General features: G+C 34.0%; 1 pseudogene; it reads left to right on the forward strand.

Annotated features, from left to right (window-relative positions):
• Positions 1–11,672: 11,672 nt before the first annotated feature.
• Positions 11,673–12,125, forward strand: LOC145666185 (tRNA (uracil-5-)-methyltransferase homolog B pseudogene; annotated as a pseudogene).
• The last annotated feature ends 11,349 nt before the right edge of the window (positions 12,126–23,474 follow it).

The raw sequence follows: 23,474 nt of genomic DNA on the forward strand, positions 1-23,474 counted from the left end.
AAAAATATTATTAGTGATGATATGAAGTTCGAACGTGAAATAAAATGGAATGGCGAAAGAAGAATTTAAGAGGAAGAAAAGTATCCTTGGTGGGTCCTTGACTAAAGATTTGAGAAAAAGACTCATAAAATGCTTCGTATGGAGTATTGTACCGTATGGGGCAGAAACATGGACATTACATAAAAGGAGTGAGAAAAGAAGAGAAGCTTTCGAAATGTGTGTATGGAAAAGAATGGAGAGAATCAACTGGGTGGGGCGAAAAGCGAATGAGAGGCTATTATAAATGGTGGGGTGAAAGAACACTTATATATATTATTGAGAAGAGAAAGAGAAACTCGTTAGGACATTGGCTGAGAAGACGAGTATATCGTGGGAGACGTACCAGAGGTATGGCAGCAGGAAAGAGAGGGGAGGGACGAAGAAGATTACAATTAATGGAAGATATCAAAACAGAAAAGTCACACGTGAATACGAAGACGTTAGCGGAAGACTGTGGAGCATGGAAGCTTCTTAGTTGCAGCAAGTGATCTGCCAATAATAGCAGATGATGATGATGATGGTATTCAAGGAGTCACAAAATATACTTTTTTTCTTAAATACTTATTTCGCCATTCCTATTCTTGATTTTATTTCTCGTTTGCACTTCGTATCTTCACTCATAATACTAGTCAGGTTATGAAAACTAGTCACCTGTTCCACTTTCTCCTCCCTCTTACTTACAGACTGCTTCGATCCAGACCAGTCAACATTACTTTTGTCTTTCTAACATTTGCTATCATTCCAAATTCTTCGCAGTTTGTCTTCAACTCTTCGAACATCGTCTCCATCTTGTTTTCAGAGAAAAGTGAAATGAAATCTTTCAGTTTTACACCCTACGGATTTATTCAGTAGGCTAAAGAAGAGAATGATTATGAGAATGGATGAAATGATGAAATGAAGAAAATGGAAGGAAACGGAATAATCCCGAGAAAACTCATGCACACATTTTTTCTACCACAAAGCCCACTTGGCGTTATTTGGGATTGAAAGTACAATTGAACATAAAATATAAATGAGTCATTAATTATAATTATTATTCCACTTTATTTAAGTTTTTATCTTGCTATTATTCTCAGCAAAGTATTTCATATTTTAGAATTCTGTGCAAGTTTAAATTCCTACTAATTTCAGATTCAGTGAACAAAATTGTTCAAACTGTTTAAACGGTTCGTGTTCAATGTTTTCAACTAAGTTGTAATCAGTTTTAACTTGGAAAAGCTTATTTCTGTAGATGCCACAGTCATTGGGATTGTCAAGAAAAGGATACATCACTATGTATTCTTGTGTGCATTTCACAACAGAGACTAGGTTATATCTATTGCTCTAGCGCGTGAATTGATTCAAAGCAATAGGTTCAACCGGGTTAAGTCCGCACTGCTTTAACGTAAGACAATGTTGATTCATCTCTCAAAAATTTATAAATGTCTGTCTGTCTGTCTATCTATCTATCTATATTTATATCTATATCTGTATGTATATGTATGTATGTATGTATGTATATTTGGACACCTCGCACGAAAACAAAAGAGTTGCTACTTTGCAGCTTACAAAAAAGATAACAGATTATTTTGTACGTTGAAAACAAGGGGCAAATACGGTCTTTTGTTTGCATGTATACATATTAACAAGTCTGAAAATTATACACCATAATGTCAAACAAAAAATGACAATTGTTGACAGTAAAACAAAAAAGTATTTGGACAAAACGAGAAATGAACATAAAAATGCTATGAAATGAAGACAAGAGGATATCTCAGTACTTTGATGTCCTTTAGCTGCGACCGACAACTGCTCGACGTTTTGGCATTGAATTGATGTATTTACGACAAATGGTGGAATTGGTCCCATTTTTGTCGAACATATTGAATCAACTGTTCTCTGTTGGTAGGCCGAGCCGGATTAACTGGCTATCCGGATGAAAATCTTAACTGGCTATCTAAAAAAGATCATGAAGATACAATCATCATAATAAAATAAAATATGGCCAAAAATATGAAACATATTCCCTTGACTTTCCTACTGCACTTTCACGGAAATGTATTAGGTGAAGTCAGCAGGAACCACATATTTTTTCTAGCCCCGTGCCTCCAGATGGGTTAATCCAGCCTTGTTGGTAGGGTTGCGTTTATGGATATTTTTCTTTAGTTCAAACCGCAAGTTTTCCAGTGGATTCAAATCTGGTGATTGCGGCGGAGTTTCCAGATAGTGAAGTGTATTGTAACTGACCCATTCACGAACATCGTAAGCTCGATGCTTCGGGTCGTTATCGTGTCGGAACATCCACTTATTACCCAAGCGAAGTTTTTGTGCGCTATCCTTTAAGTTTGAGTTTAAGATCTCCAAATATGCTCTTGCAGTCATAATACCATCAAACATATGAATATTTCCCACTCCATTGTCACACACACTCCACACCATCACTGAACAGTTACCATGTTTAACCGTTGGAACAATATTCTGTTTTTCGAATGCTTTATTCTTCTTTCGCCACACATGTTGCTATCCACTAGTTCCAAATGCGTTTACTTGTTTCATCTAAAAAAAAAAAAAAAAACAAAAAAAAAACGCTGTGCCAAAAGTCTACAGATTCATTTTGGCACTTCTTTGCAAATTCTAGTCTTTTCTTTCTGTTTGTCTGACAGAGGAGGGTCACGTAGTGGCTCCGCTGAGATTCGAACGAGACAATTGTGTTCGCATTTGGTATGTTATGACTAGATAAATCTCAAAGTTATACGTGCCACTAGGCGGGATATCGTGAGTTATAACACATTTTCTAATGTAAAAGCTACAAAAAAATTACCTGGCAGAATAGTTTGAAAAGAGTCATTTGTTTGGAAACGGTTGGGTAAATGGAAAGCTCGGCGAACACGTTTCCCATCATTTTCAAGGGCACACTTCTGGAGGTAAAAAAGTTTACCGCAAGGTGCCCACAGGGTCCCAGACGGGATACAACTCAAAAGTTTCAAATGGCAAGAGAAGTTAAATAAGTGAAATGAGAGAAAATGGTGCAAGTCTCGATTCTCTACGACAACCCTGTACAAAATGACGACGGGTCAAAATGTAAACAAAAATTTAATTGAAAGTCCATGACCACCCTTATAAATCGGAAACGGTGGGACAAATGTGAAAACAGGAAAGTACATGTGTCATTATTTTCAATGTACTACTATTTAAGTTAAAAGGCCTTGTCCCAGGGCCTCACAGGGTCCCAAACAGCATCCAACTCAAAAGTTTCAAATGGCAAGGGGGGTTAAGTAAAACATCATTTGAAAGCTGTTGTTAAACGAAAGAAGTTGGAATAAGTCTGGACGATCTACGATAAACTTGCGCAAAATGGCGGCGGGTCAAAATGTAAACAAAAGCGTAATTGAAAATCTATGGCTACCTTGAATCCAAGATGGCCGCCTAAAACCTATGTCGAAAGGATATGCATACCAAACTGCTGAAGCTAGGAAAACAAAATATGGTATGAATGTTGATCACTAGGTGACAAAAAGAGACGAAATGTTCTAAAACGCGACACCTTGAGTTCAAAATGCCGCAATATGTATCGAAAGCATGACCAGCTCAAACCATTAAAGTTGGAGAAGCGAAATGTGGTATTTACGTTTATGGTCAATAATAAATATCCAGAATATATCAAAGACGTATCATCTGTAATCCAATATGGCTGCCAGCTTGAAAAATGAGTTTGTATATAAATATGTTATTACTTGTAATATTGTGACCAACCAACAAAGTTTGACGCAGCTCGATGTACTGAAATGATTTGCACATGTTTTGTACTGCTCACCAATCTTGTAAATGAACGTTTTTTTTTTTTTTTGTAAATTTTGGCATTGCTTGAAATATTGTGATCAAACCAACGAATGACACAAATGTAACCATCACGAATACGTTACAATAGAGTCCCCAACCTGACTGGTGTTGCAGGTCAGTAGTTATGCCAAAATGTATTGACTCTGCGTTTCCTATTGGCGGATCGATTTCACCTGCCTTCTATACGATTCCTGATTTGCTGTTGCCCACGTGTATATGGTGAAGACGTGGGGATACTATGTAGGAGTAATGGAAGGGGTTGACATTGACATGTAACATATAAGAGAACAATATGATTGTCAATGTGGGTATTTATGAGTATGTGAGGAAAAAAGATTTGTTTTCACTAATTGGCTAGTCTGGTGGTCCAGTCCCGTGGTGAAGTCAACGTAACAGTGGGAATCCAAATATTTGAAATATTTTGGAACAGATTTAATGAAAATGAGTTCATTGTTGTTGTGCACCCCGATTTTTTCTGTGAGATCTCTTGTGGGGTGAGAAAAAAGGATTTTTTTTCAGTAATTGGGGACGATTTCCTACAAATCACATGTAAGTGAAAAATAAATTTGTCTCCGTATTGAGAATTTTTTGTGAAAGTTAAATGTGTAAGAAAAACCATTGTAAAATGCAGAAATGTACAGGACATTGCTAAAAATATTATTGTTCTCTTGGGATGAGTGGAAAGTGAACGAACAGTGGGAATCCAATTATTTGGATCACCCACGATTTTTGTGTATGTGTGCGGGTGGCCTTTCCCGTAATAGTGTAGAGACTGCATCTGAATGTTTTATGTAGAAGGAGCTTTCGTAAGTATAAGAAAAAATGCTGGACACTGGCTATTGTAGAAATCTTAGCGTAAAAGACTACCTAGAGAGGTTCTTAAGTAACAATTTTGGATTTTTTTTTGTTTTAGAGAGAGAGGATATGCGGATGTTTTTTTGGAGAGAAGAAAGGTTAAAAAAGAGGACAAGGGAGATGTAATTTGCCACCCACGGAAGTGGATAGGAAAGAGTTCATTGTTTAGTAAAAATTTGAAGAGAAAATCGTTTTTACTTTAAGAGGGGAAGACCCTCTGTTTTGTTTCATGAAATGTGTTTTAAGGAAAAATTTACCACCTAGATTGATTGTATTGTTACTTTTCCGTGAGAACGAGGGTTAATTTTTCCTTTTAGTGCTGAAAGGACGGTAGATTAAAAAAAGAAGCAAGCGTAGGTAGGGTTGAAGCGAGAAAGTGAAATTGTTATGGGGGAACATCGTGGTTAAAAACCAGGCGCAGAGCGCGTAGACATTTTATTATTTGATTAGTATAGTGTTTTTGGAGCTGGTGTGGAGGCCATGGTGGCTCAGTGGTAGAGCGTTCAAATCAGATACTGGGGTCCCGGGTTCGCTACCAGCCCCTACCAACTGATTTTTGTGGTGGACAAACACCGTGTGCGTGCATTTTCTCAGGGTTCTCCCGTTTTCTCCCACTTTCCTTATTCCAGCATTTCATTCACTTCTCATCATCACCGTCTCCTTAAAGATTGCGCTTACTATGGTTGACATTGCCAGCTTTTTTAATGGATAAATGATATATTATCAATGGCAAGGCATGTTATTTTGTATATAGCATACATTTACGCATATAGATGAGTAAAGGAGATGCACTGAGGGCAGTAAACGGTTGACATATTGTATATAGCATACAATAGTGTATATGGAAGGTTGAAGAATGACATAGAATTATCGGCAAGCGACATTATGTTATGCAGAGTATACATTAGTGCATATGAATGTACACTGCATTGAAATCGGTTAATATTTTGTATATAGCATACATTAGTGCGTATAGACGGTTAAAAGAGATGTACAACGACTAGTAAACGGTTCATACATTGCACATGGCATACATTGTCCCGTATGGATATGTAAAATAGCTGCACAGCGGCTAGTAAAGGCAAAGGATGATATAACATCACCGGCAAGTGACGTTATGTTATACGGAGTATACATTAGTGTATATGGATGTACAGCGGGTAGTAAAGGATGCTAACTTGTACATAGTATGCAACATTGAAAATAAAACATGGTCGCTTTACACATTATATGTATTGCTGTACACTGCTTAGCACATATGGCGGGTAGCACTTAGTATATGCGTTAGTAAAATATTTTCGTCTGATTTTATGCGTTGTATAGGCAATATGAGCGGTGGATGGTAAATATGATGCTTGCCACTTAGTAAACGTGAAAATTTGCCATCTTACATACGAAATGCATACTGTGTTTGCACTTAAAATTCACATATGTAATACATGTATTCCAATTGATTATTTAACTTACGATAGACATTTGGTAATGCTATACATCACAGAGAACATAAACTTTCACCTTTTTCTTTGTTTTTTGTTTTTCGAGTTCTTTGGACTTCCTGTGTTTGATTTTCAAAGCACTATCTTAATATTGTTATTAGTAATGTCCAGATGTGTTTACGAACGATTTTTCGGTTGTTTTTTTTCGAGTTTTTTTTGCAGTTGTTATGATTATTTTCAGTGTACTATCTTAATCTTATTACTGCTGTTCCGATGAATGTGTTCAGGACGAATTTTTCTTTTTCGAGTTTTCTGGATTTCGTATAATGCTTTTTAGTATATTATTTTAATATTCTTATTACTGATGTTCGGATGGATGTGTTTACGGACGATTTTTCTTTGTTCTACGTTTTCGAATCTTTTGGATTTTCTATTATGCTTTTCAGTATACTATCTTAGTATTCTTATTAGTAATGATTAGATGAATGCGTTCATTGACGGTTTTTGTTTGTTTTTGTTTTTCTCGCCTTGGAGCACCTGTTTAATTAATATTAGAATATTTTTCGATTTTTAAAATTCCTATGATGATTTTCAGCATACTATTTTAGTATCAAACATGCGCATTTTTGCTAATTGAAAAAATATTCACCTAATTGAAAAAGATGAACAGAATCTTTTTTCTTACTGATATAAATGTTTGAGAGGGGCTCGGAATAAATTGCTGGCGGCAACTATAACTGTTGTTAACCGATAAACTAGTTTAGCATGTATTCGGTAATTGTAGAACAGCAATACTGTGAACTGAAGAATAATTTGTTTACTGCATGTTGTACCTTACAGGTAGTAAAGTTTTATTCTTACTATAGCCGTCATTCCTTTCATTTCCCCACTGCCCTAGAATTCTTTTCAAAGGATTTTCTTTGACTCGCAATATTGTTTTTCTTTGATTTTCTCCTCTATTCCTAAGACCTTTCTTTGTTGATCTTAGAACTTTTTGTTTCCCCCATTGCCTTAAGATTCTTTTCAAAGTTTTTTTCTTTAAGCCCCCAACAGATATATTGTTTGTGTTTGATATTTCCTCACACTTTCATGTTTTACTGTAGGTGACATTGCTTTCATTTCTTTATTCCTTGGCGCCAACCGGAATGTTGTTTGTCTGCGGTTAAGAATTTCTTTTGTTTATGTTGTTGCACATGTTGAAACTTCCTGTTGAGAAAAAGTTTATTGTTCCTTTGTCTCGTATTGAGTATATATAGCTCGTTGTTCAGAAAATGTTATCATGTGATTGCTGGTGACGATACCTGAAGACGTAATTTACTGATTGTGCAGATTTAAACGAGAAGATATCAAAATTACAGTTATTAATACTAAGAAACTGAAGTATTATGTACAGATATTAGTAAGAATAATATTTGTATTCTTACAGTTGGCTAAATCTAAACAACTTAAGGACAGTTGAAAGCGAGAGAAGGAGCGCTAAGAAAAGAAGAAGAAATCAACATTTTTGTGACTTCTATCAGAGTTAGCAGTTTAAATTAGAAGGAGATCTGTAAGTGTATTTACATTATACATATTTGTTCATTTACAATTTTCATTCATGAAATTTTTTGATGTTTTATAAGAAAGCTTTTAACCCTTTGGGGATCCCAATGGTACATTTTGTACCATACGGGTGTTTTCTGGGATTTTGCGTTATAACTCTCCTATTTGAGCTTTTACATCCGGTTTTTTTGTTTTTCAAGTCCAGAGACATTGTAGAAGACATTACGTATGGTTTCAGACCGTCCTGCGTCCAGACATAGGAGGTGATGACATCATAATCTTAAAATATATTTTTCCCTTTTTAAGCCTATGTTCATTATTTTTTGGCGGGCTTATTTTTGAACGTAGAAAATTGAAATTTTGCACAAACATTGAGTACACCGAGTAGCATTTACCAGATTTTCTGTTCTGATGTCAGTGTTAAAACAGGGGGGGACCAGAGGGGCAAAGTGTTAAAAAAGGGACATTTTTACCCCCAAAATCCCGTTTTTCGTCATTTTCCCGCCTCACATACATGATGGAGACACATGAGTCATACCGTCTGAAAGCCAGTTCTATTCTGAAGAGAATGGCAGTCGAATTATTATTTTAGGGTAATTAGGGCCGTCTCAGGGAATTTTTAAAAAATATACTTCTATATAGAAAGAAAAGGGACAAGGTCGGTTTATCTTTTTTTGGCGGGCTTACTTTTGAACCTAGAAGAATGAAATTTTGCATAAACATTTAGCTCACCTAGTAGTATGTATCAGATTTTTCAGATCTCTGCATTAAAACATGGAGGTTCAGAGGGGAAAAATTGAAAAAAGAGATTTTTAGACCAAAATAATCCCGTTTTTCAGGATTTTCTCGCCTCACATACATGATGGAGACACGTGAGTCACACCTGCTGAAAGGCAGTTCCATTCTGAAGAGAATGACGGTCGAATTATTATTCTAGGGTAATTAGGGCCGTCTCACTGAATTTTTATCCAAATATATTTCTGTATAGGGTAAAAATGGGGCATGGTCGGTACATTTTTTCTGGCGGGCCTATTTTTTCACGTAGAAGATTGAAACTTTGCACAAACATTCAGTCCACCGAGTAGTATTTACCAGATTTTTTCCGATTTCTGCGTAAAAACAGGGGGCCCAGAGGGGCACAATTTGAAAAAAGGGATTTTTAAACCAAAAATCCCTTTAGTCGGAATTTTCCCGCCTTACATACATGATAAAGACACGTGAGTCATACCGTCTGAAAGGCAGTTCTATTCTAAAGAGAATGATGGGCGAAACATGACCCTAGGGTAATTAGGGATGTCTTAGGAAATTTTTTCTTTGAGATCATGGTGTTTTGCGGTAATTTTGGGCACTGTGGGAATTCCTGATAACATTTCTCCTGCCCTTACCATTCAAGATAGAAAGTTGAAATTTGGTACACACATTTAGTTTACCAAGTACTATTTACCAGATTTTTGGAGGTCTCTACGTTCACACAGGGGGGGGGGGCAGGGGGGCCCAAATTTGGACAAAAAATTTCCTCTCAAAATTTTCCCATCGACATCAATTTTCTCTCTCCTGGTATACGGTATGGGCATGCAAGTAGTACCATTTGAAAGCCAGCTCTATTCTGAAGAGAATGAGGTATGAACCATGATCCTAGGATAAATAGTGACGATGCAGTAGCTGCTTGACTGAAAGTCTAAAAAATAGCCCAAAATGCCAGGATCCGGAAAGGATTAAAACAGAATTTAGAACGTATTCGAATACGTTTTGCTTTTGAAAAATTGTGTTCAATAGTTTTATATATACAATATATATACTTTGAAATTTCTTTTTTATTAGGTTTACAATAAGAGATTTTTCAGAGTTTTCATAATTGAAAACGAACAAGCTAATATTGTGTAATATTTTTTGTTTTTTCTTCTTTGCTAAATGAAATTTGTTATGATTAATTTATTAGGAATTTTAATAATTTTACAATTGAAAACTTAACAAGTTTGTGTAACAAACATTTGATGGATCTCACTCTACGAGCGTTTGTTAAGAGAAATAAAAAGAGTTTCTCCAAAAAGTGAGGTAACTAAAGTCGCACAGGAAAGCTGCTTGGTTGACTTGGTAAAAGAATAACATTGTATTGTATGTGTCATTGTATTTATTTATTTTGTTTGTAAAATACTTCAAGCTATTTTTTATATTTACAGATGAAATTCTTGAGAGAATCACTCGTTAACGAGTTTAATGAAATCGACGAGATTCACCTGTCGCCACTCATTGAGGGGCTCAACACCAAGGAACGCGAGTTGGAGACTTGGTGGAGACTTTTGGATAAGCAGCGCCAGGGACTACGTGGAAGTGAAAGCTATGACACCTTGCTATCTGCTCTTTTTCATTTTTATTAAGAGAATCATGCAATAGTTTTACAGTATGCAATGTCGAGTGCAGACATCGTTGACTTGTCCACACACGGATTTATCCGTGAACAAGTTATGTACCAATGAGCACATGACAAATTTGTTCATTCAAATCATTTTAATCAAGGGCAGGTTGATAGTATAAATGCAGCAGAGGTAGTTGAATTTTGCAATTGTGGATTGTGTTTATTTTGGTTAATAATAATTTGGTGCCATCTGTTGTTGAGAATTCCGTGACCTCGGTTCACCAAGGAAACGAAACTTTGAAAAATATACTTCAAGAAGATTTTAATTTAATTGATGAGATTATTAATGAACATTTAATTTAAATAGTGAAGCAGATGGTATAACGATACGACCATAATGCTGAATATGATCAGAAGCGCAATAAGTGAGCAGAGGCGCAATAAGTGAGCAGGAATATATATATATTGAAAAAGAAAAAGTTTGTTAATGTGGTTGTCATGAAGATATATAGTTGGTTGTTATGTAGATGTAGTTGAATTCACTAAGAATGATATTTGAAATGTATTTGTGATATAGTGAAGGATTGTCATCATCTTACAGAATAAAAGAAGTGTAAGCTGGTAATATTATATAAAAGTGCTGCTTGCTAATAATAATATAGAAATATAAATAGAGATCTTGTTGTATAATGGTGCGACAAAACCCGGGACCCTGTAAAAGTCTTGAAGCATAGTAAAGACAGGGTTCAATTCTAATATCAAGGGACTTATGAACTTACATTATACTTGTTTGCGTTAATGCTGATAGATTAATGACAGATAATAAAGAAGAAACCATGTCACAAATTGTAACTACTAATCAAATCTTGGATATGTTTATGCAATTAAAGCAGCAAATAAGCAGTGAGATTACAACAAAATTCGATGAAATGAAATTAAATATAAGTCAACAAATAGAGCAGATGTCCCAAGAAATCACTCAACAAATGACTCAGCAAATTGGTTCTGGGTTGGACTTAAGGAATGAACAGTTCAATGCAAAAGTTGAATTAACTGACCAACGTAAGGAAAAATTGGAAGAGTCTGATGATATGGATTTTAAAAAGGCGAAAGTTGAGTTAACTTTAGAAGATAGAATAAAACAAGCTACAATACCTTTGTGGGATGTTCCTTATGAAGAACAGTTGAAGAAAAAGACTGAAGAAACAAAATCTTCGCTCACGCGACGGACGGGTTTGATGCTGAGAAGGAATTTGGATTTGGCAGGTTGGGCAGAAGAAAGAAAAGAGAAGAATGAAGGACTTGCTTGTGAACTTGTTGAAATTAAACCACCAGCTGTTGTTGATGGTTACCGTAACAAGTGTGAATTTAGAGTGGGCATAAACCCTGAGATGCAAGAACGAACAGTGGGTTTTCGACTGGCTAGCTTCAAAGAAGGTTCCATGAGGATTGGACCGGCAGACTATCTGAGACATTTGCCTGACAGAATGAAAGAGGCAGTAAAGGTCTTCCAACAATACATACGAGAGTCAGATAAGCCATTTGTTCCAGAGACTCATGAAGGTTACTGGAGACAATTGACTGTCCGAATATAGAATACTGGCGATTTGATACTGTTGGCAGTTATGCATCCACAAACCCTGAATGAGGAGGAAATAGGGAAGATTAAGGATGATTTGATAGATTACTTCCAAAACAGAGAAGGAAACAGCTTGAATATAACATCGTTCTATTTCCAGATCTTTACTGAAAAGGAAGAAGGTGAGAAACCTTCACCACTGCAGCTATTGTTCGGAAAAGAATACGTGGAAAAAACTATATGTTACATGAATTTCCGAGTACCTTCAGATTCTTATTTTCAAGTGAATACTTCGGGAGCCGAGCAGCTTAATACTTCGATCGCGAAAATGGTTGAGGTTGACGAAGAAACTTCCTTGATAGATGTGTGTTGTGCCACTAGAGAGATTGGACTTACTCTTGCTAAGAAATGTGCTCAAATTCTTGGCATAGAAATGTCGAACCATGCAATTGAAGATGCAAGAGCCAATGCTGTGAAGAATGACATCACAAACAGCTAATATTTTGTTGGACGGGCTGAAGATATTTTGCTCACCGTAGTGGAGAAAGTAGCTGGAAGGAAGATATTTGTTATCAGCTGGGCTTCATCAGAAGTTGATTATTGAACTTACACACTGTCAGTTGATTATCTTATTCGGAAGACTAGATCCTGAAACGCTACCAAAGGCAAAGAAACCTATTCCATTGTCCATGATGCAGCAGGACAGGAGGAGCATGTTACGTGACGTTGGGTAACAATTATAAATAATTTACATGTTTCTTTAATAGCTCATCTATGATTGATTCATCATGAAATACTCATGTAGTATATCTATTGTCTTAAATATTTTTGTTGTTGTTAATTTGTATGTCATTATGATAATTCTAAAGCGCTATGTTTATCTTCATTTATTTGTTTGCTCCAAAAGAAGGCCGATTATGATTAGTTGAACTTCATGACATTAATCTAAATCGAAACCAATAATGATGGAATGATAATTCTCAATCTGTACTTGTTTTATGTTATATTGTTGCTCACTATCTTTGCGTGTTATATTGCCTTACAATCTTTGCATGTTATATTGCCTTTTATTAACATCTAATAGGATGATAGTCGTTATTTATAAATAATGTTGCTAGAACATGGATGAATATGTTAAATATATAGATAAAAATGATGTCACATTATTTAATACGGGAAGGAATATGTAACTAATACCCTTGCAAAAACCATTAGTTAGTTTTCATTTTTTTGAATAGTCCCATCGACGATATATTTGTTTTTGAATCGACGTTATTAATATATGGATATATAATGATATAATTAATACTATATATAAAAGAATATAATATTGTAATATGAATATATACATATAAGGAAAAGAGAAAAAAATATTTTTGTTAATGTAATTTTAATTTCATACGAGGACTATTCAAAAGGTCAATATTTCGAAATACTTAATCCAGGGTTCTTTCCTTCACATTATTAACGTTACGGAATTCCCGTTCGAGCGACATAGTATATAACGATACGACCATAATGATGAATATGATCAGAGGCGCAATAAGTGAGCAGGAATATATATATTGAAAAAGAAAAAGTTTTTTAATGTGGTTGTCATGAAGATATATAGTTGGTTGTTATGTAGATGTAGTTGAATTCACTAAGAATGATATTTGAAATGTATTTGTGATATAGTGAAGGATTGTCATCATCTTACAGAATAAAAGAAGTGTAAGCTGGTAATATTATATAAAAGTGCTGCTTGCTAATAATAATATAGAAATATAAATAGATATATAAATATTTTCGTTGTAATGGTACGCATATGATTTAAAATTTCAGAGTTGTAGTTAATCGCGACGAATTTGAAACATCTGATTATGTGCATGCCTTATTGAATGAACTATGTGAAAATGGACAAAATCCTGTGAATGTTATAACTGAAGACGCACAATCATCAAGTGTACAATATTCACGTGTTACTCGTGGTTACGGAATTGGGTCTAAACAACATAGCACATCCGGCTACGTCCCTATGGGTGAATGTAGCAGCCAGAGAGATGATCATAATACAGGGGAAGAAAACTTCGAAGTTGTAAGTGAAAGCAGAAAGAGTTTCACTAAGTTTAAACTAGTGGGACATGAAATTGTGGTAAGGGTAATGAGGAATGAAGAAATCAGAAATCCTGCAGCCTATATTGAAAACCTGATAAACTTCGCATTGAATAATGTACTTAACAATGCGAGAGCTAATAATTTTGTTGGAATGTACGTTGATTTCTCGAATAGTAAGGATAAAAAAGCAGTGTATGTTCCATGGAGACGCCGCAAAGATATTTCTGCAATGTCCATTTTAGCCTCCATTACTAAAGTTTTAAATAGTAATGAATACTTTCTTTTACGTGATAATGTCCTCTTTCGTTTCCAAATAGTACAATCGATGTTTGGTGCTGGAAGAAGTATTACAAACAATTCGACACTAAACAAATATTTACCCTTGAATGAATTTTGGTACAACGTTTGGTAGATCTTGCGGGAAGCGATACTGACAAACTTTGCCTAAAAGTATCGCTTGGGGCATAGCTAAGCGTACTGACTCTTGTTCTAATTTGTCTCGTTTAACAGACCCAACTAGTCACGAATTAAAAAGTAGAGCCAATGCCCTCTGTAGACGTGCAGGCGTTAGCGTTAGCGAAAGAAATTGATATTATTTTAATGATGTATTATTTCAAAAACATTTTAGTCCAAACTATGAAAATGTTCCGGAAACGGTAAATGAATTTAGAGTGCGTTACCCAAAAACAGGAGTACAACGACTAGATTTGCAGGGAGCAAATCCCATATATATATATATATATATATATATATATATATATATATATATATATATATATATATATATATATATATATATATATATTATGATGAAAGGGGAACTATTTGTCATTCCCGTCCTACTATTTTATTTTTAAGGTGCAGAGAATATTGTTTAAATTGTTTATTCCCTTATGATGAAAGAAGTCATACAGATAAGTGTGAAGTACTGTGTTCATTTTGCGAGCACATGTATAAAGTAGACATTAGTGTGTATAAAATGAAATGCAATGCATGCAACAGATATTTCACTACGGGTGAATGTTTTGACAATCACTTAAAAGGTAATAAGTTTGACAAGAGTGTGTGTGAATATGTGTAAGTTTGCACCAACTATAATGCATTCTATGATTTAAGAATTCGGAATAGGATCATACATCTGGTAAATACTTCTGCATTACTTGTCATGAACATGTACAGGAAGGTCACTAATATGAGGAAACTGAAACCTACTCATATCAAGAGGTTTCTTTATTATGTCTATGACGTAGAGACCATGCTCAAACCGAAAAACGAGCGTGCGGAGCGGGAACATGTTATATGCTAGTATACCTTAGACATGTCTGCCATGAATGTATAAAGAAAGGCATTGATGAACCCAGCAGTACAAGTGGTGAGGAAAACGGTAACCGCTCGTTTTCTTTTAAAATCATTGATGAGTTTGTTACACATATTTTATTAGATATATCCATATTTAATAAGGTCTGTGTAGTTGAGCATAATGGTTCACGCTTTGACAACATCTTCTGTTTGAAATGCCTTATTGAGTCCTAGCATATTATTCCGAAAACCTTAATTCAGTGTCAGATGATTTTTAGTATCTCTATTCAAAATAAAATCATTTTCATGGATTCCTATCCTTTTCTCGGCGTCAAGCTGTCAAAACTCCCGAAGACATTAGGCCTTTCTGGAAATTTAAAGAAGGGAGATTTCCCATATTTGGTTAATACTTTGGAAAATCAAAATCATGTAGGATCCTATCCAGGAATAGGATACTATGACCATGAATCGCGAAGTACAGAAGAACGATAGCGGTTGGACGCATGGCACGAAGAACGTATGCGATTGGAGGAACATTTAAATTAGCAAAAGGAAGTGCTGGAGTACTGTGAAAACGATGTGAGAATTCTCACAGAACCTGTTATCAAATTTAGTAATATTATAGAAGAAAAACGGGTGGCTTAGAATGTTTTCTTATTTCGACAACGATTGCAAGTTTAGGCATGCAAACATATTGAACATCATATCTTCCAGAAGAAAATCTCTATTATCCCACATTTTGGGTTACATCATAAAACAAAAAAGCGAGAAAACGATGAAATGGCAAAAATATGTGGAACACCAAATAGGTACAGAAACCCAGCATGCTGTACGAAATGGAGAAAAATCTTTTGGAAGGTATAATGTTGATGGATACTATGCGGAGCTCAACGCTGTCCTTGAGTTCATGGGGTGTTACTGAAATGGTTGTATTCTTTTTTTCCCGAATAACAGTAATGCCGTAGTAGATAATGCGCATGGTTCGTACAACACATTCGAAAAAGGTACGAACACACGGAACTCCGTCGAAAATATTTCACAGAAATTCTAAAAAATGAATTGTATGAAATATGGGAGTGTTTTTGGAATGATAAAGTACGCACAGATGTAGACTTGCAAACGTTCCTTAAAGAACATTGCACTACTACAACCGGCTTTCTTATTTCTAAGAGTTGCTACAAAGGAGGACGTACAAAAGACTTTCTTTCGTATGTGAATTCTGCGGACGATAAAAACATTTATTACTGGGACATTACGTCGTTACATCCTCACGTTATGGCAAGGAAACCTCTTCCGGTGGGACCACCTAGGGTACATGAAGGGCCGGTTTTCCCAGATGTGGTAAAAATCCATGGAATTGTGAAATGTACCATATTGGCTCCAAAAAACAACTCTTTTCGTCGTTTAGCCGTACGTAGCACAAGGCTGATTAATATTTGGACTTTGCAGGCTGTTTGGAAAAATAAACTGACGACAATTGCACACATAGCGATTTTGATCGCGCATTGACTGGAATTTTTTGTACACCAAATCTTCACCGTGCTCTTGCAAACGGTTATAAGATCGTCAAAATATATGAAATTTGGGAATTCGAACTGATTGGTTCTGAAGATCGGAATTTACCGAGTTTAGTCCGGGACTATGTGAATACGTTTCTTCAGAGGAAGCAGAAAGCGTCAGGCTATAATGGTATAACTGAAGACAAGCAAAAATACATTGACGATTCTGATGCTCATGAAAGCATAAGATTAAATAATGATAATATTGGAACGAGCCCAGGACTTAGACAATGCGCTAAGTTGAATCTCAATTCTTTATACGGTAAATGGGGCAGCGTACAGATATGACGCAGTCTGAGATTGTTGATAGTAGGGCAGAGTTCCATAGGTACTTTGCTACACTGCGGCATGGAGTTCATAGTGTGATTCCAGTTGGTGACGAACATCTTATTCTTACAAATAAAGACCTGGAAACTTAGAATGTACCTCTGGCATTTTCCAACGTTATACTTGCCGGTTTTATTACTTCATGGGCTAAGCTACAATTGTATGACTTACTTTTGACTGCAGTACCTAATGATGTAATTTACTGTGACACAGACAGAATCATGTTTACGTGTAAGAAAGATAGGGAACCTCTGTTGAAGCTTGGAAAATATTTGGGTGATCTGACTGATGAAATAGATGAATGGTGGGAGGTTGTAACAAACATTGGATTACGGTCAAATGAGGCATAAAAATGCTTCAGTGGAATTTCATTACATTCACAAAATTCGGTGAATTTCACTAAATGATAGGACATCTCAAAGAATAAACCTTGAGAGTTTCTTTGCATTAGTGACAGTAGAAATTAATTCAACAACCATAAAGACTCCAAATAGTATCGTACGAAAACAGGATTTCACTATCTTTTCACGTAAAGAGACGAAAACCCACCAAGAGGTAAACAAAAAACGAAAACGAATTGATGACACACATCATGACGGACCAATACCAAAGACACGAAGTTTACCTTATGATTACGTAGAATAATTTAGCCTGACCTATAAGTGATAATGCGGGAGTGTTTTTGAGCGTTTGCTTACTGTGGAAGCAGTACTTATTTACTGGAACGTTTGCTGTGCAATGTGAATTATTAAAAATTAATTTATTCTTAATTTATTTCATTAATTTTTTCTTAATTTATTTCCCTAATTTATTTTGTGTGAATGTGTGTATAAAAAGTAAAGTATCGGTTGTGTGCATTCATTTTAATATAAGATGTTAAAGTTTCAACATCCCTCAAACATTTTAATTGCTGGTCCTTCACGTGTAGGTAAAACAGGTTTTCTAAATCGTTTATTAAGTGAACGTGATCAAATGTTTAGTATGAACTTTTAATGAAATTGTATGGTGTGATGGTGCAGTCATACCAAATTTGGATGCAGGTGCAAAAATTCGATTCATAGAAGGGATTTCAGATATGAATATTTTGAAATGCAAGAAAATTAATTATTAATATTAGATGACTTAATGTCGGTAACTAATGGTGATTTTGCCAACTTATTTACAAAATAAGCACATCATAAAAATTAACAGTAATATTCATTGTACAAAATTTATTTCCAAAAGGAAAACATGTACGTGATATGTTTAAATGCACATTATAGTATTTAAAAATACACGTGATAAATTACAAATACAATATTTAGCAACACAAATTATGCCACGATACACTAAACAAATTGTGAATGTGTTCGAAGATGTAACACGTGAACCTCACACTTATTTGTTATTTGACTTAAGTCAGAAAACAAATGATGCATTAGGATTACGTACAATTTTTTTTCCTGATGAAACACTGCATGTATACGCAAATGTAAAAAATTACGTTTAGTTTAGTTCAAGATGTTAAAGATGAAACAACACATTGATACTCTCCTTGCTTTGTGCAAATGCAAAAGTACAAAGCGAAAAGAATGTATACTACATGCATGCGGTGATTTAATGCCTACTATTTCATAAGTTGCTAGAAACACCATAAAAGGAAACATTCCGTTGAATTCGCGTCACAAGCAACCGTTACGTAGGCATAAAAAGATCTTGCGTGCTTTATCTGCTGAACGTACAGCACTTAACAAGAAAAAGAAAATTTTATTAGAAAAAGGTGGTGCTTTTTATCATGAATCTTAGAACCATTACTTGGTGCAGTAGCAAGTAGTTTGTTTGGAAAATAAGTATGTCGGAATTTCGTAAAATTATATTAGTTTTTGAAAATGCAATGCGACAAACGCATGCAAATATGAAATCAATAGATTCACATCAATCGCTTTTAGATGAAGAAATGAATAGTATTTTACAACGTCGTAATATTAGTATTGATGAAAATGGAAATTGTATCAGCAGGCATTACAAGAGTATTTAAATTATAGTTTCATCAGTTTCACAAAATCCTATTGCATTACATATTATTGAAAAAGGTGTTCCTGAAACATCATTATCTGAAGAAAAGAATAATTCTATTTTATTCTTTGTGTTAGACATTTCACCGTCAGTACCGAAAACACAACGAAGGAAAAGAGATCTATTATTTAAACAGTTAACAAGATCTAATAAAATTGATTGGGATCAAACGGGAACAGTACTTTTCAAGGAAAAATAATACCAGGTTCTAATGTTATTGAGTTGATAAATGATGTTGCGCTTATACGTAAATAACCAGAAATCCCATAGGGATTCACGAATTCAAAAGTTTATTACGTGATTTTAATTTATCATGGGATTTATTTCTACACCTATAGTAAAAAACATTGCAAAGTTAAAAAATCAAGAAGTCCGTCAATCGTAGCAAATATATTTAAAAATTGGAAAGATTATAAAGTGCAAAACCTTGTAAAATCGTCAAATTATATTATGATTATACGAAAACTGCTTCTTTTTCAAGTATTAAAACATTACAACGTAAAACAATTATCAAGAATGAAAATTAAAGATTGGTTAGCATCTCAAGATGCATATACATTACATGTACCAGCACGTAAAGTGTTTGAACGTAAACAATATTATGTTAGTGCACCGATTAAAAAGATTACAAATGGATTTAGCAGATATGCAAAATATTGGAAAGTATAACAATAATTATACATATATATTATGTTGTATTGATATTTTTCACCATACGCTTATTGTGTTCCCCTAAAAACAAAAACAGGTACTGAAATTGCAAAAGCAATAAAAAAATTTAAAAATTTAAACTATTAAATATTCGTGTTTAATGTACAAACTAATTTGGGTACAGAATTTTATAATCGGTTTGTAAAACGTTTATTTAAAGAAAATGAAATTAATTATCGTGTACATTCAGAAATTAAATGTGCATTAGCAGAACGATTTATAGGAACACTAAAAGGAAAATTGTGTCGTTATTTTACTGCTAAAGTAGATATCGTTATATAGATGTGTTAGATCAATTTGTAAAAATTATAATCATACCTATCATAGTAGTACTAAAATGGCACCTGTAGATGTAAATCATTCTAATGTTGATCAAGTTTGGAATACTATGTAGGGGATAGAATGAATAAAGAGATATTAACATGTAAATTTCATCCGGGTGATTATGTACGTGTTCGTAAATATAAACATAAGTTAGAAGAGGGATATTTACCAAAATGGTCACAAGAAATTTTTATCCTTGATAAATATATTCCGAAAAATCCTGTTACGCATAAATTAAAAGATTAGAATGGTCAAGAAATTAAAAGTTTATTTATACACAAGAATTACAAAAAGTAAATTCAAACAAAACTTTTTAATTCAAAAATATTAAAACGAAAGAAAGGTTTGATGTATGTAAACTAGTTAGGATACCGTCAAGTATGAATTCATGGATTGAAACAAGTTCTGTTCATTCTTCAAAATGAGTTCGACGATAAAACATGATTTCTATGTTACTCTTCCTTCAAATGCTAGTAGTGAAATTTTTAGTAATAATACAACTTCTTCATTTATAGTTAAGCTTGTACAATCTATTCACTTAAGGAGAATGGTATGTTGCATTAACACAACTGAATATAACTTTTAGTTTTTATAATGATCGTGAAAATGAAAGAAAATTGTAATTTAAACCATCATTGATAATGAACTTCATATTAATGACATTGATATTACACCAGGATATTATACTTCTGTTCATGCTATTTTAGATATGATTCCTGAACATGTACGCATGTTAAAATATTAGAATAATAAGAATGAAATTGTAATTAGATATTCTTTAAAATTAAAAGATTTTTTGTATAGTTGGATTGACAGAAAGATTACAACATTTACTTGGATTTATAAATGAAAATACAACCGAGTTTCAAGATACAGTTTTCTAAAACGTACTAATGAAAAAGTTCCAATAATAATACGTGAAAAATTTCCATGTAATTTAGATTATAATATACGAAACATTCTTAATGTTTGTGTTGACATTGTAAAACAACAAGAAAATATTGGACCAATACTTCATATTTAGTGGGTATAATATTGAACACGGAGATGTAAAATGTTTTCTATTTCACACACTGCACTATGTTAAAGTTGAAAAATCTTATTTTAACACGATTGATGTAAACTTAAAACATGAATAGGTTTAAAATTGCCATTTGAATTTAGAACTTAAAATTTGACACTTTAAAGGAAAATGATATCTGAAAGTATATATGATAGATTTTACATTATACTTGTATGAAACGCAAGTACTGATGTATATCCTACAAAAAATACATCACATTTTATAAATCAACTAAAAATAATATTCAATTATCAGAAATCGATTGGTATGTAGGATTAAGTGAATTACATGTTCCTTTAAAATGTTACATTGTTACCGATGGAGAAAATGTTATTTGGTATAAACTAAAAAATAAAGAACCGAAGGAAAGTAAAATTGTAAGTAGATATTATCCGTCCGTATATCATATCATTGATGAATTAAAGTATTAGGAGATATAATATTTTCTGTATCAAATATTGTACAAGTATATTTTTATTTTATGATTTAATAGGGGAATTCCCAAAAATTTTGTCCACTTGACAGTTTTAGATGTCCAAGTGAAGCGAGTCGAAGCCGTACTTTTTCCATGTGAGTGAAACTGTGTGTTTAAAAGTTAAAATGAGAAGACAACGTGGACAAACTTCTTTAGAAGTAAGAGAATTTATTTTAAAATATTATAAAAAGAAAAATCAGTTCATGATATTGGGGGATTAGTAAATATTTCACATTCCACAGTTCATGACATTACTAGACGTTTTAAATCAACAAAATCAGTGGAAAAGAAACCAAAAAGTACTAGAAATAGAATGTTTTTAAAGTCAGACGAGCGATGGATTGTACTACAGGATAATAAAAACCTTAAGATAAGTCCTCCTAAATTGGCCAAAGAAGTATAAGAACATTTTAATAAAAGTGTGCATCCCGAAACAATAAGATCTTTTTAAGAAGAAGCAATTTACATGGAAGAGTAGCCTGTAAAAGAACGATCGCGAGCAAATGCAATAGGAAAAACGAGACTCAGTTTTGCAAAAGCTTATAAAATAATAATTTTTCGTTTTGGAGCACTGTGTTCTTTGCAGACTAAAGCAAATTTAAGTTGCTCCGCGCAGATGGTCAATGCTATATCTGACAAAAAACCTAATGAAGAATTCCGAGAGCGTAATCTACGATCCAGTGTAAAACATGGAGTTGGCTCGGCTTTGGTATGAGGCTGCATGTCTGCTGCTGGTCCAGGTAAACTTTGTGTAATCGATGGTATTATGGACCAAACAAAATATTTAAACATACTGAAGCAAAATTTGGTACAAGTGCTGAAACATTGGGACTAAAAGATAACTTCCAGTACTACCAGGATAACGATTCCAACCACAAAGCACTCAATGTGCGTTTGGGGCTCCTGTATAATTGTTCGCATGTGTGGAAACCCTCCGAAATCTCCTGATATTAACGTTATTTAGCACTTATGGGCTCATTTGGAAAGTCAGTTAACAAAGTATACTATTAAAACAAAGAAAAACTTGGATTCAGCACTTCAGACTGAATGAGCAAAAATTGGTCCTTCCTTCTGCAAAAATCTTGTAAAATTCATGCCCGCAAGATTGAAAGTCATCGTGAAAAACAAATGATTACCAAAAAATGTTAAAGATACCTAATAACATTCTAAACTTTTGATTCAAATAAAGTGTCCGAGTTCTTTTTTGACATGGATTTAAGCTACTTTTTCACTTTTTATATTTTTTACAGTCGTGAATTTGAGTTTTGTTATCGATGTTTCTATTTTTCATAAGTAAATAATATAGAGTACTTAAAATATACATTTTGTTCTCTGAAGCATACTCTTGGAATGCTTATTCTCTCTTGAAATGTGTATGCATATGTTCGACTTCTTTATTGAGTCACTATATATATATATATATATATATATATATATATATATATATATATATATATATATATTGCACACTTTTAATTTCAAGGTCCGCAGTGGCTCAGTGGTAGAGCGTTCACCTTTGGTGCATGGGGTCCTGGGTTCCATCCAACCTCACGCTAAGTGAACTTGGTGGTAGACAAACCCCGTAGGCGTGGGTTTTCTCGGGGTTCTCCGGTTTCCTGCCACTTTCTTCATTACACCAGCTCATTCATTTCTCATCATCACCGTCTCCTTTAGCCCAACCGGCATAACCGCGGGACGTGAAACTTAAATATTTCATTTTCATTTTTTCTTTTAATTTGAAGTTTAAGAGGACACAAAAATTTCATATTATCCAAAATTAGAAATATTCAAAAATATTTATTTTTGAATACCTAAACTCAAGTGAATAACCTCCTCAGTCCAGGGAAAATTTTTTGTCTTAAATTTCTAATTTTCCTTTACATATATTTAATATACAGGAGATCCTAAATTATTGTAAAATGACCCCAAAATTTTACT

This window comes from Thermobia domestica, chromosome 12, assembly GCF_964235325.1.
Source record: "Thermobia domestica chromosome 12, izTheDome1.hap1.1, whole genome shotgun sequence".
NCBI lineage: Eukaryota > Metazoa > Arthropoda > Insecta > Zygentoma > Lepismatidae > Thermobia > Thermobia domestica.